General features: G+C 39.1%; 1 protein-coding gene across 24 annotated transcripts in view; it reads left to right on the top strand.

Moving 5' to 3' along the window:
- PLAGL1 (PLAG1 like zinc finger 1) overlaps window positions 1-17,153 on the top strand; it is a 73,790-nt gene that overhangs the window by 443 nt on the left and 56,194 nt on the right. The gene's annotated exons all lie outside the window — the stretch shown is intronic.

The following is a 17,153-nucleotide window of genomic DNA, read 5'->3' as shown; positions in this document are numbered from 1 at the left end:
GGCAGCGGGGTCCGCCGCGGGCCTGGGGGCGGCAGGGCGGCGGCATTGCCGCGGAGCGAGGACCGTCCCGGGCTCCGTGCCGCGCTGGGGAGGGTGTGCCGGTGCCGACGCGCCGCGTACGTGACGGGGTCCGGGGCTCCTCGGGACGAAGTGTGAAACTCCGACAAATTGTCACCGGCCAAGCCAAGTTGACTTGAACAAAATGTTCTTTCAACCGGCCGTTTTTAATGCCACTTTTTGGAGCATTTTGTGTATATTTGGTATGCAGTAAATAGACTCGACTTTTGAAACCTTGCACTCTAACCTTGCCAAAAGGCCAAAAGGGGGGGGGGGAGAAAATAAAAAGTCTTTTAAAAGTAATAATGTGATTAAACATGAAATGTTTGCATTCATGTTCATTATGAAAATGTGATTCGTTTTATCCTTTAATGTTATGGACTCTGTCAGATATACCCTTAAAACTACTTAAGAATGTGGGTTCCTAAAAATTTCCTAGATTAGGATGACTGATAATGCAACTTTGGTTATTTAGTCTCAGCATCAAACTTTAAGGACCGCGGTGGGGATTTTTACTTCTTAATACATAAACTTCTGTAATTTTGACTCCCCCCCCCCCCAACAAATGTGTTACTTTTATGTTTTAGGAAACCAATAAAAATTAAAAATAGAAGCACTCAGCTTAGGTCCTCCTTCTTCCAGGAATCCTTCCCTAACCCCTCCCTCCCCAGGCAGGATCTGAGGCCCCTCCTGTGAGCTTTCTGGGACCTCAGCGAGGTCCGAGGTCCGGGTCCCTTACGTCTTCCCCACCCCCCTGTGTATTAACCCATCATTCTTGCTGGGAGTTCAGTGGATACATAGCACATGGTAAGTGATTAGTACTGTTTTACGACTGAAGGAAGAGATACAAGGGTCTGATGTTTTACAGTTTTGGCTCTAAAATTATAGAGTGGTAAATTTATACACACTCAGATAAGAACATTTATTTAAAAGTTAAGGATCTAGAAAAGTTGACCCCGTCTGATGGCCGTGTTACCCGTGCTAGCAGTTCACCCCTAGGTATTTATCCTCTTCCAGAGCAAGGTTTTTCAAAGTTGGAAGCCCGTTGTAGTGAGTCGTGAAATCAGTTAAGTGGATAATGATCAGAATTTGTAAAACACGAATTAACAGAGAATAGAAAATAACAGACTGTTTCTCAGGTCGTCGGGTATATGCTTTCTGAAACTTTTTTTTCCCCCTCTCAGTTTTATACACACAGATGTGTGTCATGATGTAAAACGTCATTCCTTAGTATGAGTCATGGTCAAAAAAGTTTGAAAGCCACTGCCCTAGATAAATTTTCAAACATATACACAAGCAGACGTGTGTGAGATTTACTACAGTGTTGTTTGTAGTACCCCAAAGTTGGATGCCTTGTCTATCTGAAGGAGAAAGGTAAATTATATTCATAAAATGGAATCTACCCAGAACAGTGGTGAATGGGGTAGTTTTGTGTTTCAACATAAATGTGTCTCAACAGTGTTGAGCCAACCAAAAAAAAAAAAAAAAAAAACCACACACACACAAAAAAACCCTCTTCGACAACTTGAGGTTATCATTCAGTATTCTTTGAGAAATTCCAAACCTGGTGAAATAAAGCTGTTGTTTAGAGATGCATATGTAGACATTAAAAGTAGTAAGGAGAAATTGTGAATAAATTGACACTCTAAGAGTCAAGCTGGTGGTCTTCTCCTGGGGGATCAAGAGGGGGGGGTGGGATTGAGAAGGGACATAATGAGGACTTTTGGGATGCTGAACATGTTTTATCTGCTGACCTGGGCAATGATTAATCAGTGTTTGCTTTGTTACTCTTTGTTAAATGATACATGTAACGTCTATATATTAAGTTTCCCTCTAAATCTATGAAAATATGGGGTGTTGTGAAATGGAGAAGCCTGCAGCCAGGGCTCTAGTCTATTATTCATATTTCCCAGCTTTTCTTTGAAAAGAGAAAAGTTGTGATCAGGAGTAGGTATCAGGGGAATTTACACAATATCCGTAGTGTTTTATTTCATAACTTTTTGGGTGGATACATCTGTGTTCATTGAATTGTTTATATGCTTTTATATCTTAATTTTTTTAATAGAAGAAAAATAAAATTCACAGATAACATTTTGAACATTTGGCGTGTTTGCTTTCCAAGAAGTGACTGTTACGTATTTTTTATGAAATTGAAATTTTATTTTATATAGCAATATAAGCTAAAGTCAAATTCTTTTATGAAAAATTTAAATACTAAAAAGTACATAAAAAACCTAACGGACCTCTACGGACCCTCATCGAGGATTTTTAAATGTTAACATGCTGTCCTCTGCACTTCAACAGTTTCAATTCCTCCGTCACTTTAGGCTACATTCCAAGTGCTCAATAGTCACATATGACTAGTGACTCTTCTATTTTACTGTATTATTTTATACTGCATTATATTATATAACAAAACATTTCCATCATCGCAGCAATTTCTGTTGGAAAACATGGTTCAAGGTGCAAATCCTTTGTTGGTTACGTAAACTGCAAACAATCTTTTCTTTGTGCTTTCGTGTCTTAAGATCCTCTCCTCTATTAGGGAAATGTAGTTGGAAATTTTTTCTAAGTTTTAAAGTTTCTATTTTTTTTATGCAATTAGTTCTTTAACTTACGTCGTATATGTATAGATATGTATTTTTTAAATTTATGTTGTGAGATCAAGACGAATTCATTCTCTCTTTCCTGTGTGGCATGGCAGTTGATCCCCGTACCCAGTGATTAACAGTGCCACCGCTGTCATGCACATCTTCCCAGATACGCTCGTATTCCCTTCTGGGCTCCTCACTCTGGTCATGGATTTGTCTCCACAAATATTACACATTTTTATTTACTGCTGCTTCCTATGTCATCTATTTTTTCAGTTCTAATAATTTAAAATTTTTTCATTAGGATGAAAAAAATTTTCATTTCCCTTCCCCATGAGATTTTTAGAAGTACTCTCTAGTTCCAAATGTGGAAGGTTTTGTGAGTTATTCTTTTGTTATTGATTTCTAACTTGCACTGTAGTCAGCAAATGAGGGCTCTGTGTTACCCATTCTTTGAAATTTGAGAATTGCTTTGTGGCCTCATGGTTAGTTTTTCAACTGCACCTTGAATGATTGAGAAGAATATGTACTCACAGACTTTTGGGGCAAGGTAGGTATAAAAACATAAATACACCCACACACGTCTTAGATCAAGCACTAGAATTGTGATGTTCAAATCATTTTAACCTTACTAGTTTTTTGGTTTGTTTGCTCTATCAATGACTGATAGGTGTAATAAAAAGATCACAGTAAAATAATGAATTTACACATTTCTTTTTGTGATTCTGTCACTTTGCTTTATAAAAGTTGGAAGTACAGTATATACAAATTTGGAATTGCTCTGTTTTAAAATCTGTAGATTGGTCATTTTGTCATTCTACAGTGGTGCTTGTGCCTCCCCACCAAATGCCTATTACCTTAAAATCAATTTTGTTTTAGAATACTCTAGTTACACCTTTTTAGTTAACGTTTGTTTAGAATATCCCTTTAGCACAGATGAAATCTGATTTTTTTTTTCCTGTTTTGCTCTGACCATCTTTGTCTTTTAATGGAGCTCTCAGTCCAATTAGGTAAAGTATAATTCGTGATATATTTAGGATTAAAGCTAACATTCTGTTTTATGGTTGGTTTTGTTTTCTTTGTGTGTGTGTGTGTGTGTGTGTTTTTTCTCTTTGCTGCCTTTTGGATTATTTCATACTCTGTTTTCTTCCTTTTTAACTAGTATGAAAATTATGTTTTATTTCTTTTAGTAGTTTTAAATTTGTTAGTGTACAACTCAATCTAAAGTTTATTAATTCTACTTGGAAATAATTCAAGAACCTAGGTTGCTTTGACACCAGTTAATTGCATGTTGTTGTCATCTAGAGTTGACACCTTGTTTTTTTCCCTCCTGTAAATTCGACATTATTTTTTTTCTTTTTATGGATCCTTTATCATTCCTTCTCACATCTCAGATCTTTCTTTTTTCCTTTGTCAAAAATATTTTAGAAGCTTATTTATTAAAGGAATGTTAATGGCAAACTTGATCTGAAAATGTCTTTGTTTTACACTCTTGAATGATGGTTTTGTTTGGTATACAGTTCCAGGTTGACAGTTTCTTTCTCAGTCCTTTGGAGGTATCATTACACTGACTTCTGCTTTCAATGTTACAGTTAGTTCTGATAACTGTTACTGTTGTTAATCTGGTGTTTCTTGTTTTGTGTTTGTTTTGCTTTTTGCCTGCTTTTAAGATCTTCTCTCTTGTGGTCTATAGTTTTATGACAAGTGTGTCTAGCTGTGGACATTTCATTTATCCTGGATTTATTTCCTGTCTCTAAGGTTGGGCTTTTATCACTTCCCAAAAGTTTCATCTTTTTTCTTTCCGTGTAGCTTTCCCTCCATTTTTTCCCTATTCTTTCTTTCAAAACTCTGCTTAGACTTATGTTATATTTGCTGACTCTATCCATGTCTTTTAATCTAGCTTTTATGTATATTATATATGGTTTTTATTCATGTCAAAATCTAGATAACGTCTTCAGGTCTTTATTCTTTCTTTTGTCCAGTTTTGCTTTCTCTACAATGAGCTATAGTTTATGTACAGTAAAAGCACAAAAATAAAGTGTATGGCTCTCTGAAATTTACATATGTGTATGCCTGTGTGATCACCACCCGGATAAAGATAGAACACATTTTCATCCCTGCAAAAGTTCCCTCCTGTCTCTTCCACTCAGTGGAGCTACTCCTCTGCATCAGTCAGCTCCTGTCCTGACTTCTAGCACTGTGAATTATTTTCAGATGTTTTTGAACTTCATATAAGTGGAATCATATAGTGTTTGTGTGTGTTTCCTTTTCTTCACAGGATATTTTTGAGATTTGTCCAGGCTGCATGTATAAGTAGTTTTTTGTTGTTGTCGGCTTTATAGCAAATGGTGGCAAACCATGACCTGTGGGCCAACAACATAGTTTGGTGTATAAAATTTTATTGGACATAAACATGTCCATGCAGCAGGGCTGAGTAGTTAAAACAGACACCATATGACTTACAAAGCCTGAACTATTTACTCTTTGGCCCTTCCTTTACAGAAAAACTTTGGTGACCCCTCTTCCACAGTATTGCATTAAGCGGGTGGACTGCAGTTCATTTATCCATTCTTCTGTTGATGACCATTTGATCATTTCAATTTGGGGTCATTAGAAATCCCATTTCTGCAAATGTTCTTGAAATTGCCATTGGCAGACATATACTCATATTTTATGGATATATACTAAAGTACTAAATTGATGGTTTTAAGATAAGTGAATTGCATTCCATGAATATTAATAATGTTGACCTATCTTTTTATATTTATTGGCCTTTGAGATTTCTTTTGTGAAGTGCTGTTCAAATCTTTTGCCTGGTTTTTTAGTAGGTTATCTTTTGTTAGTGATTTTAGTTCCATATATATTTTGGACAAGAAATCTTTATCTTGTACATGTTTGCAAGTATTTCCTACCTGTCTAAAGTTTGCATACTTATTCTTTTAATGTTGCCTTTGGATGAGCAGAGTTAATGTATGAAGTCTAGTGATTTTTCTTGTACCCTTCCCACAGATTTTTTTTTCCCCACCCTCATTTTGCCTACCCTCAAGGTCCCAAATACATTTGCCTGTGATTTCCTCTAGTTTAGTCCTCACAGTTGGGTCTTTGATTTATCACCAGTTGATTTTTGTGTGTAGTATGAGATGAGGAATGTCAGGATTTTCCATATGGACATTCAGTTGCTCTACACATTTATTGAAAAAACCTCTCACAGGACCCCTGAGTGGCTCAGTCGGTTAAGCATCCAATTCTCAATTTTGGCTCAGCTCATGACCCCAGGGATGTGGGATCGAGCCCTGGCCTATGTCAGGCTCTGTGCTGAGCGTGGAATCTGCTTAAGATTCCCCCCGTCCCCCTCCATCCCCTGCTTCCTCACTCTGTCTCTCAAAAAAAAAAAAAAAAAAACCAAACACACACAAAAACAAAATACCTTTCTTTTTTCATTGAATTATAGCTGTCCTTTTGTTGGAAATAAATGATCATAGGGGCACCTGGATGGCTCAGTCGGTTGAGTGTCCAACTCTTGATTTTGAGTCAGATCGTGATCTCAGGATCCCATCATGAAGTGTGGAGCTTGCTTAAGATTCTCTCTTTCTCTGTACCTCTGCCCTCTCCACTGCTTCTCTCTCTCCAAAAATAATTAATTAAATTCAAAAATAAAAATTTAAAAAATGAATGATCATACATTTGGATGTGTTTTTGAACTCTGTTCTATTTAGACTATATCAATTCTTCCATCAGTATCATACTTTCTTAATTATTGTAGTTTATAGTAAGTGTTGACATAAAGTAGTGTAAACTGTCCAGTTTTTTTCTTATTAAGGATTTTTTGGATATTTAAGTGCTATTCATTTCCATATAAATTTCGGAATGAGCTGGTCAACATCTATTTTTAAAAAAACCTACCAGACTTGACTGGGATTGCATTGCCTCTACAGTTTTAGGAGAATGACATATTAAGGGAATCTTCCAATATATGAACATAGTGTATCTCTCCATTGAATAAGTTTTTTTTCAGTTATTCTCAGCATTGGTGTGTGTGTGTGTGTATGTTTTAGTGTAAGGGACTTCTACATTATTAATCTTATTTCCAGGCATTTGAGGTTTTTTTTGGATGCTGTTATAAATGGTCACTTTTTTCAAATTTGTTTCCAGTCATCTTGCTAATACCTAGAAGTACAGTTGATTTTTGTATATTAAGGTTGTATTCTGGAAGGTCAATAAATTCACTTTTCAGTTCTGGTAGTTTGTAGATTGTTGGAGATTTCCTAAATGCACATTCATGTCATCTGCACAAAAAGAAAAAGTTTCGCTTTGCCTTTTTTTTAAATGCTTGTTTATGTTGAGAGAGCGAGTGAGCGTGCAAGCAGGCCAGGGGCAGAAAGAGAGGGAGAAAGAGATTGCCAAAGAAGCCTCACACTGTCAGTGCAGAGCCCGACTTGGGGCCCAACTTCATGAACCATGACCTGAGCTGAAACTGAGTTGGATGCTTAACCGACTGAGCCACCCAGGCCCCCCCTAATTTTGCCTTTCTAATTTCTCTTAATTTTTTATTTTTCTTGCCTTATTGCACTGGCTGGGAACACCAGAACAGTATTTAACAAAAGGGTTAAAGTAGACAGCGTTGGGGCTTCTGCATGGTTTAGTCGGTTAAGCATCTGACTCTTGATTTTGGGTCAGGTCGTGACCTCACAGTCATAAGATTGAACTCAAGTCAGGCTCCGTGCCTAGCATGTAGCTTAAGATTCTCTCTTTTTCTCAGTCCCTGCCCCACTCATGCATGTGCTCACTTGCTTGCTCTCTCTCTCTTTCTATCAAAAAAAAAAAAAAGTACCCTTGCTTTCTCCTGATCTGAAAGGAGAATACCTCAATATTTCACTATTATGAATGACCCTTACTACAGGGGTGCCTGGGTGGCTCAGTTGGTGAAACATTGACTCTTGATTTTGGCTCAGGTGATGGTCTTGCAGTTTGTGAATTTGAGCCCTGCGTCAGGCTCTACAATGCTGAAGATGCAGTCTGCTTGGGATTCTCTCCCCGCACCCTCCCTTGCCCCTCACCTGTTCTCCCCATCTCTCTTGCACATGTGTGCATGCATACACACACCTTCTGTCTCTCAAAATAAATAAACTTAAAAAACATTATATTTCCTATTTTTTTTTAAATCTAGATGCCTTTTACCAGATTGAGGAAACTTTTTTTTATTCCTGGCTTACTGACATTTGTTTTCACAAATGGGTATTGAACTTTTAAAAACTTTTTTTTAATATAATGCTTTTATAGAAGATTTGCAAAGATAGTATAGAGTGTTCCTATATACTCTTCACTAGTTTCCTCTAATGTTAACATCTTATGTAACCATGATGCATTTACCACAGTTAATAGTATTGCACCAATGTTAATTTCTTAACTAAATGACAGATTTTATTCAGGTTTCCCCAGGTTTTCTACCAGTGTCCTTTTTTCTGTTTCATGATCTGATCCATATACCACATGGCATTTAGTTGTCAAGTCTCTCTAGTCTACTCCAATCTGTGAAAACGTTTTAGTCTTTCAGACATTGCCACTTTCATATTTTGTACAGTGTCCCTCATTTTGGGTTTGTCCAACGTAGTCTCAGAATTACACTGAGGTTATGGATGTTGCGGGGAGAAAACCACAGGAATGTTGTGTTCTTTTCACTGCATCGTATCTGGAGGCACAGGAGATCCACATCAACAGTTACCCTTGATCACACAGTTTAGGCAGTGCTTGCCAGGCTTCTCCTTTGTAACACATCACTATTTTTCACTTCTGTTTTGTTTGAAGAAGTCTGCACTCAAAGGAAAGAGAGGGAAAAGTATCAAATGATTTATGGATGTAGGTTTAAAACTACCACGATAATTAATAAATATTTTAAGGGTGATGTTTTGAGGTTGTGCAAATGTCCTGTTTCTCAAAGTGTAGCCCACTAATTTTAGCATTCAACCGATCTTGCCTGCAGCAGTTATTATTGTGGTACTCTAATGATTTTCCATTTCCTTCCTTCTTTCTTTTTAAATGTTTATTTTGAGAGAGAGCAAGCATGCACATGAGAGGGGGAGGGACAAAGGGAGAGAGAGCATCCCAAGCAGGCTCCACGCTGTCAGCACAGAGACCAGCGCAGGGCTTGATCTCACAAATGAGAGATCATGACCTCCGCTGAAATCAAGAGTCAGTTGCTCAACCAACTGAGCCCCCCAGGCACCCCTCCATTTCCTTCTTTCTTTCTACATTTCTTAGCTGAATTCTGACTCTGGAACTAGACTGCCTGGGTTCAATTCCTAGTTCTGCCTCTCCCTTGTTATATAGTATAATCTTTGACAGTTACTTTCTCTATATTTGGATTTTCTCATCTATACAATGTAGATAGCAAGTGTCCGCCACAGAAGGGTATTGAGAGGATTAAGTGAGCTAATACATAGAAGGGCTGAAGATTATGCTTAGCCCCTAGGATGCACCCATTTATTTTTGTTCCTTAATGTAGTAAGTTATTCTCATTTTAATTATTTAGTAATTATAAAAATTATTAAATTATGTACTGTTGAGTTAACCTTACATATATTTATGTGATGTGGATTTCACTTTTTAAATTTTTTCATGTGATATTCATGAGTCATACAGTGGCTTTTTTTTTTTTTTTTTTTTTTTGGCGATAGCAAAAGACAGTGAATAGTAGATTCCTTAAAAACATTACACAAGCAACTGACGTGGCAATATTACCAACTTTCTAGAGTGATTTATATCAGAATCTCTCGGTAGAAACAGAGATAGCTCTTGTAAATGAGTCTTTTAAAATATTGAACTGAGCAAATTCAAAACTTGGCATGTATTGTAAAAGAATGGTCCCTCAGCAGGAAGGAACAAAATGATTTTAGCCCCTCTGTATGTTTCACCATGAACGCTGTATTATTGCAAAGGTTTCAGTATTTGGAATTTTTTAAATGATTCATTTGCTAGCAATATGTATGAGCACTTTCAATGTGCCTGACAACATGTTTGGCTGCTTTTGGATACTTCTTTGCTCTTATAAGCCGTTCAGTCATTTTAAAAGTTGAAGCCAAGCCTACTTGAATATTCAGGGAAACGCAATGTCTATCTATTTTTTTAAAAATTGATAGAATTGAACTCTAATATTTTTCCTGTGTTTTTTTTCGTTCCTGTTGGCATCTTGGATTAGGCCCTTACCATTCTATGCTATTTTCCCTGTATTGAGATTCTCCTCCTTTTTCTTTCCTGTCTAGTGACCACTGGGGCTAGTTCGTGAAAATAACCCTTCTGTGACATTCCAGGACTTGAGAAAACAGGTCCTGGACTTCTTAGCCTGACTGGTCCTTTTCTGCCTAGTCCCAGCTTGCGTTCGTAGCCTTGTAGTCTTTCTCCTTAGAATTAGTCCAGTGGCGTGGTTAGCCTTAACTAATTAGAACCTGAAGTCACTGTACTGTTTTTGAGGCTGTGCTTTTGTTCATGCCATATCCTCTGCTTTAAGTGGATTCTCCAAAAATTTTCCAGGCTCTGTTCAGAGGATACTCACCCCACAATCCTCCTAGCTGGATAGGAAACCTATAATTTGTAACCTATAGCCCTTGTTAAATTCTTACCTTTCATCACCAGTCTATATCTAAATGTCATTTCCAGTTGGTCGGGTTCTTAGAGTTAGAGTCCTAGTGCCTACCGTGATACTTTGCATACAAAGAGCTATTGCTAAATAGCTACCACTCTTAAATACCTACTATAATTGTGCTACAATTTTGCAAAGTAAGTATTATTGTCTCTGTTTTAAATTGTGAAGAAACTCAGTATCAAAGAGATTAAGAAACTTGCCCAATGTTGTATAGTTAGTGGCAAAACTGGTTCCTCTGATTCAGAAGCTCTTGCTATTTTATACCATACTGCCTTGATACTAAAAATAGTTAAAATTATTAAATAGGTTTATTTATGGAAAAGCACACAACTAAAACTGCTTCACATACATTGTCAATATGCTATGTAGAGTCTTCAGTAACTGAGGTAACTGCTATGGACTACCTGACGTACCCCTACTTTTTTCAGATTTTCCTTCTAAGTTTTTATTGATACGAATGGACAAGGTTTGAATAGTCTAATTTTGACTTATTTTGGGATCAGTGAAACAGACATAAGCACAATTTGCTTGGTCTCTTGTTTTTAAGTAGATAATTTTGCATTTGCCTGATAACATTTACTAGGCAACTGATAAGGTAAAAATCTGGTTATCTTTTATGAAGTACTTTTTCCTTTGTATTGAGGTATAAAATACATAAGGGGAAAGCATAGAAAGTGTGTCAATCTTAAAATATACAGCTTGATGAATTTTTTGTATGTATACCTCTATAGTCACTAGATCAAGAAAAACCATATTACATCCATCCAGAAAGATTTCCGTGCTCTTCCCAGCTAGTACCTCCCCTAGAGGTACTGATTTCCATCCCTACAGATTAGTTTTGTCTATTGTTGGACTTTAAGGGTAGCCAAATATGTATTCCTTTGTCTGACTTCTTTCATACAGCATATTTTTTTGAAATTCATCATATTAATGCATGTGTATATATATTTTCTCATATATAATTTTCTAAAGCATTCCATTGTATCAACATACCATAGTGTATCCATTCTGTTAGTAGATGTTTGGGTTTTATCTTGGCTACTGCAGATAAAACTGCCCTAGGCCAGTGCAGGTTGGGTGGGCGTGGCATGCTAACAGGTGCTACAAATGGTGGCCTGCTCCCTGGTAAGGGGCTCAGCATCAGTGCTCTTTTCAGCCATGGTGTTGGGGAAGCCTCATGTGGTTGGGGACGTGGAGACATACCTGCTCAAGGTGTGGGCGAGGGTGGGTGCCACACGCCACTGGCTGGGCATTTGTGACCCCAGCTTGGACAGGCAACAAGTACTGTGCCTGCTGAACCTACAGAAGAGGAATCTAGAATCTGGAGAATTGTCATCCAGGCTGGACCACTATAAAGCCAAGGTCTTGTGACCCATCTTCCTCATCAGGCATTCCCACAACCATGTGAATGCCTGCCTGGAAAAGGACCACACTAATGCCCCTAGGTCATGAACAAGCTGAACTAACTGTGCTCCAGCCTCCAAGCCTGGGGCTGAAGTTTAATAAAATTGTCCATTTGTCCATGACCCATGTAATAGAAACCACCAGTATCATCAGCAAACATCTCCCTGGCATCTGCAGGGTCAGCCCAGACCTGCTAAGGGAAGACCCCCATCAAGTTCGACCTGCTCGAGTTGCACTGGAAGCTGGAGGCTGTGTATTACAAAGATCAAGGCCACCTTCCAGAACTGCAACCACTGGGCAGACGCCAGGCAGCAGAAGGACAGTTAGGACATCCTCATCTGCCATGCCAACATCATCTGCTACATGGTGTGCTGGCAGGGCAGGTCCTCCAGGAGGCTGGCTCCGCCCCTTTCTCAGCAATGGCGGTTTCACCCACCTAGTAGTCCAGCCTGATGGCCAGTGGCATGCAGGACCCTCGGAAACACAGGGTTCATGCCTCTGGATGAGATCTGTTCCTGAAGGGCTGCCTAAAGGACCCACTGTCCTCCACCCCCAGGGTAGCTCCAGCAGGTGCCTCCAAGGCACAGCTCCTTCCATGTCTTCTCCCTACAGACTGACTGCACAGCACAGTTACATTGCATTTCTCAAGGAGGAGAGCGAAAAGTACAAATATCTAAAGAATCTGAACTGTGGCATTTCAGTCCATACTTCAGGCCCAGGATGGAAAAGGGAATCGTTCTGATTAGATCTTCCTGATTGCTGTCTTGGGATTTTCTGCCTTGTTTACCAGGAGGAGGCTACTGTGGGGACCATGGGCAGTCCTTATGGAGGTCTTTGGGGTCATGACCACAGTTGGCCATGTGAGCCCCTTGAGGCTTGTTGGCAGAGCCCATCAGGCATGAGGGGCTCTGAGGAAGAGAGACTGCCAGTGCTTCTGTTCAGAACTTCTTTTCATAATGTTCTTCTCATTTCTTAAAACTTTTTGTCACTTAGATATCTGTCACCTAAAGATTTTCCTCATCTGGGTTCTTGCTTTGATAACCAGCTTCTCAAGCCAGAGTCCTGCACCTCTGACACTGTTGGATCTGAACTCACCTGGGGCCTTTCCCCACATGCACGAGCACTTGGGCAGGTGAGGGAGGTGACTGGATGGTGATTATGCCGGTCCTCTTCCAATAAAATGCTCGGCGGCTCAGGCTTTGCCTCTGGCTCTTAATCCTTTATGCCTACAGATTAGATGGTTTAGGCACGATGTGTCCATCCCAAATATTCTGTCAACTTACGGGAAACTGCAATTTCTGTGAAATCCTCACGAACATTTTCTGCACAATCAGTGCAGCCAGTTGGGACATTTGATCGATTTCTCTGTCAGCTTTGGAACTAACTACAAAATAAAATTTTAATGAGAAAAAATAAAAGCTATCATGAATAGTCCTACACTGATCTTCCAGTGACATCCGCAGTATTTTGTTTGGGAATGTGTCTAAGACTAGAAATTTAAAGGCACGGGGATAGCCATGTGTTTAGTTTTAATAAATTCTGCTGGGCCACCAATGGTGAATGAATAAATGTAAGAGTTGTAGTTCTACGTTTTCACCAATACTTGATATTGTTACTTTTCACTTTAAGCCCTCTGGTGGATGTGAGGTGGTATCTCATAGCTTTCTTTTCCATTCCTTCATTATAAATAACGTTAAGCACCCTTTCAGATGTTTCAGATGATCTGGGTTCTTTATTTTTTAGACAGTATGTTTTTGTCTTTTCCATGTTTTTATTGGGTTGTCATTCTTTTGATTTGTAGGAATTCTTTATATTCTGGATAGGAGTCCTTTGTTGGATTTGTGTATTACAAATAGCTTCTCAGTCTGTGAATTCTTGGTTTTCTCTTTTAATGATGTCTTTTGATAAGTAGAATTTATTAAATCCAGTTTGTCATTTTTTTAAATACTGTTTTGTGTCCTGTTTAAGAAATCTTTGCCTTTTCCAGAGTCATGAAGATACCGATTTTCCTTCACGTTTAGATCTATGTTCCATTCTGTGATTTATCTCAATAGTTTTTTGTATGATGTGAGATAAGAATCTAGGTTACTTTTTTTTCCACTACAGAAATCCACTTGCTCTAGAATCATTTTTTTGAAAAGAATTTCCTTTCCCTCATTGAATTGCAGTGGTGAAACATAGTTTCCATCCATCTATGTGAGTCTGTTTCTAAACTCTGTTCTGTACCATTGTTCTTTTTGTCTGCCTCATAATTAAAGATGGCTAGTCAAGCTCTATCATGTCAATATTTCAGCCAAGAAGGAGGGTACTATAAGAGTATGCTCCTTCTATGAGTAGATTATTTTCAAACTTTGCATGTAACACTTAAAATGCCTACATCTTACTTGTTAGTAATAGGACAACTTTTATCTTTAGGGAATATTGGGAAATGGCCTTATTCTAGGTGCCCCTGTGCCCTTCTAAAATTCAGAGATTAGCCACAAAGGAAGTGAGGAGGAATGGATATCAGGAAACATTTGCAGTCTTTGCCATAACTTATGTTTGTGAGCACTTTGTGGGTGTGTTCAATAAACATTTTATTTGATTACCTACCTCTCATGGGAACCTCATAATCAAGTGAGCAGATGTCACAGCCCTGTGATAGAAAACTCTCCCAGATCTACTTTACAAGAAATGTACCAAGTAGTAATAGAATCAGCTGCTTTCTAGTGAGACACCTATCCATGTCTTGTTAAAGTTCATCTCAAATCACCCAGTGTTTCTTAACATGGTATTGGTGTCATCCAAACTACTGGGAGGGAATAAAAGCCTAAATCAAGAAAACCTAAAGAAAGATATGGCTTAGTAGGTCTCATAACAGTGTGGACTTTGGTGGGAGGGAGAACAGTGAAACATCTTTGGGTCTTCTAAATATCCCCTTCTACTTTACATCTTGGAAAAGAAAATGTAGAGGTCTAAGTTCCAGTTTTATTCATTTTAATTTTTTTGTTGGCTGCCATTAATGCAGTTAGTCGGTATAGATTTTTCATTTCATAATAGTTATTTAGTATTACCAGATCTTTTTTAAAAATATTTTTAAAATTTATTTTTGAGAGACAGAGACAGGGTGAGCAGGGGATGGGTAGAGATTGAGGGAGACCCAGAATCCGAAGCAGGCTCCAGGCTCTGAGCTAGCTGTCAGCACAGAGCCTGATGCGGGGCTCAAACCCACGAACTGTGAGATCATGACCTGAGCTGAAGCTGGACATTTGACCAACTGAGCCACCCAGGCGCCCCACTATTACCAGATCTTAAAACAAAAAGTCTCTGATGTTAAATGGCCTTCCCTTTTTCATCCCTGGGAGAGAGACTTTGAAATATCCGGGAAGAGTAGATGTGTTAGTCTGCTTGGGCTGCCGTAACACAACATTACAGACTGGATTGGCTTAAACAACAGATTTACTTAGAGTTCTGGAGTCTAGACATCCAAGATCAAAGTGCCAGAAATTTTGTTTTCCAGTAAGCCGCCTTTTCCTGGCTTATTGATTGCTGCCTCTTTGCTGTGTCATCACTCGGCCCCTCCTCTGTGGATGTGTGGAGAGAGGATAGTCTCTGATGTCTCTTTCTTTTCCTGTAAGAACACATAGTCCCATTCTTACTCAGTCTTAGTCACCTCTTTTTTAAAGGCCCTGTCACCAAATATAATCATGTTGGAGATGAGGGCTTCAACATAAGAATTTTGGAGGGACGCAAGTCATCCTGTAACAAACTGTTCTCTAGTCCCCTTACATTCATGTCCTTCTTGTATGCAGAACATATTCATTCCATTTCAACAGGTCCAAGAGTCTTAACCCATTCCAGCATCAAGGCAGAATTCTAATTCCAAAGTCTTATCTGAATATCATCAGGGCACCTGGCTAGTTCAGTCAGTAGAACTTTCGGCTCTTGATCTCGGGGTCGTGAGTTTGAGCCCCACATTGGGTGTGGAACATACTTAAAAAAAATAATCTAAATTAGGTATGAATGAGATTCAAGGTATGATTCATCTTGAATTCCTCTCCAGCAGTGAACCTGTGAAACCAAACCAGTTAGGTGGTTCCAAAATACAGTGGTGGGATGGAAATGGGGTAGATATTCCCATTCCAAAAGGGAGAAAGCAGAAAGAAGACAGGAATTGTTGGGTCCCAAAGAAGACTAACATTTAGCCAGGCAAACTCCACTTGATTTTAAGGCTTAATAATCCTCTTTGGCTTTGTGATATGCCCTCTGGCCCCATAGCCCTAGGCAGTGGTTCCACCCCACGAGGCACTGGGTGAGGGCAGCCTGACCCACTGAAATCAAGGATGAGAGCACCCCCTCTGAAATGAAGGAGGAAGCAGCCTTGCCCTCTGAGGTGGGAGTAGAAGTGAGGATGTGTGAACTGCCCTGGGGTCATCCTTTCCTTTTCATGAGAAATAAAGCATGTTTGCAGTCGAATAGTTCAGTGTCTAGTCCTGTTCCATCTCAGAAGTCCAGAAGCCTTTCTTTATTTCATCCTGACTATATTCTGTTTGGTCCAAACTGTCTGTGTCTCTGCTGGTATAATCCCATCTCTGTTCCTGGCTTCTGCTGATTAGACTGATGAATAACCCCAAGGATAATCTCAGGGAGTTTGTCAGTGCTCCAGCCATACCATTGATGTTTTCTCCAGAACATACTTTCTCATTTTTTGTAATATAGATAGGCAGAGAATTTTTTCAGATCTTTGAACCTAAGTCTCCTCTCTATCTCTCTCTCTGCTTAATGAATGCTTCAATTTATCTGTCTTCTTGTACTCTACTCAAGCAATAGGATAAGCCAGGTCACTTTGATTAGAAACCTCTTCAGCTAAGGGGCACCTGAATTACTCAGCTCATGATGTCATGGTTCATGAGTTTGGGCTCTACACTAATAGTGCACAGCGTGCTTGGGATTCTCTCTTTCTCCCTCTGTCTGCCCTTCTCACGCTTGCTCTCTCTCTCTCTCAAATGCACTTAAAATCTCTTTGGCTCTTCCTTCCACTGAACCTGAGAACACCGTTCAGCCAGGTTCTTTGCCACTTTATAGGAAGGATCATCTTTTCTGTTTCCAATAGAATGTTCTCATTTACATCTGAGTTCTCACCAGTCACCTTTGACTTCCTATTTCTTCAAGGCAGTCTTGGCTTTTTCTAGAATGCACCTCAAAACTCATTCAGCCTCTGCTCAGTTTCAAAGCCGCTTCCACATTTTTAAGGCAATTATTACAGCAGTATTCCATTTCATGGTACCAAACCTGTATTTGTCGGTTCAAACTGCTGTTGCAAAACGCCACAGACTGGGTGCTTAAACAACAGAAGTTTGTTTTCTCACAGTTCTGGAAACTAAGAAGTCCAAGATCAAGGTGCCAGCAAATTCAGTTTCTGAGGAGGCCTTACTTCCTGGCTTGCAGATGGCTGCCTTCTTGCTGTGTCCTCACATGGTCTT

This window comes from Suricata suricatta, chromosome 7 (genome assembly GCF_006229205.1).
Source record: "Suricata suricatta isolate VVHF042 chromosome 7, meerkat_22Aug2017_6uvM2_HiC, whole genome shotgun sequence".
Classification (NCBI taxonomy): Eukaryota; Metazoa; Chordata; class Mammalia; order Carnivora; family Herpestidae; genus Suricata; species Suricata suricatta.
Note: the sequence above shows the minus strand (reverse complement) of the source record. Positions and strands in the feature narration are given on the sequence as shown.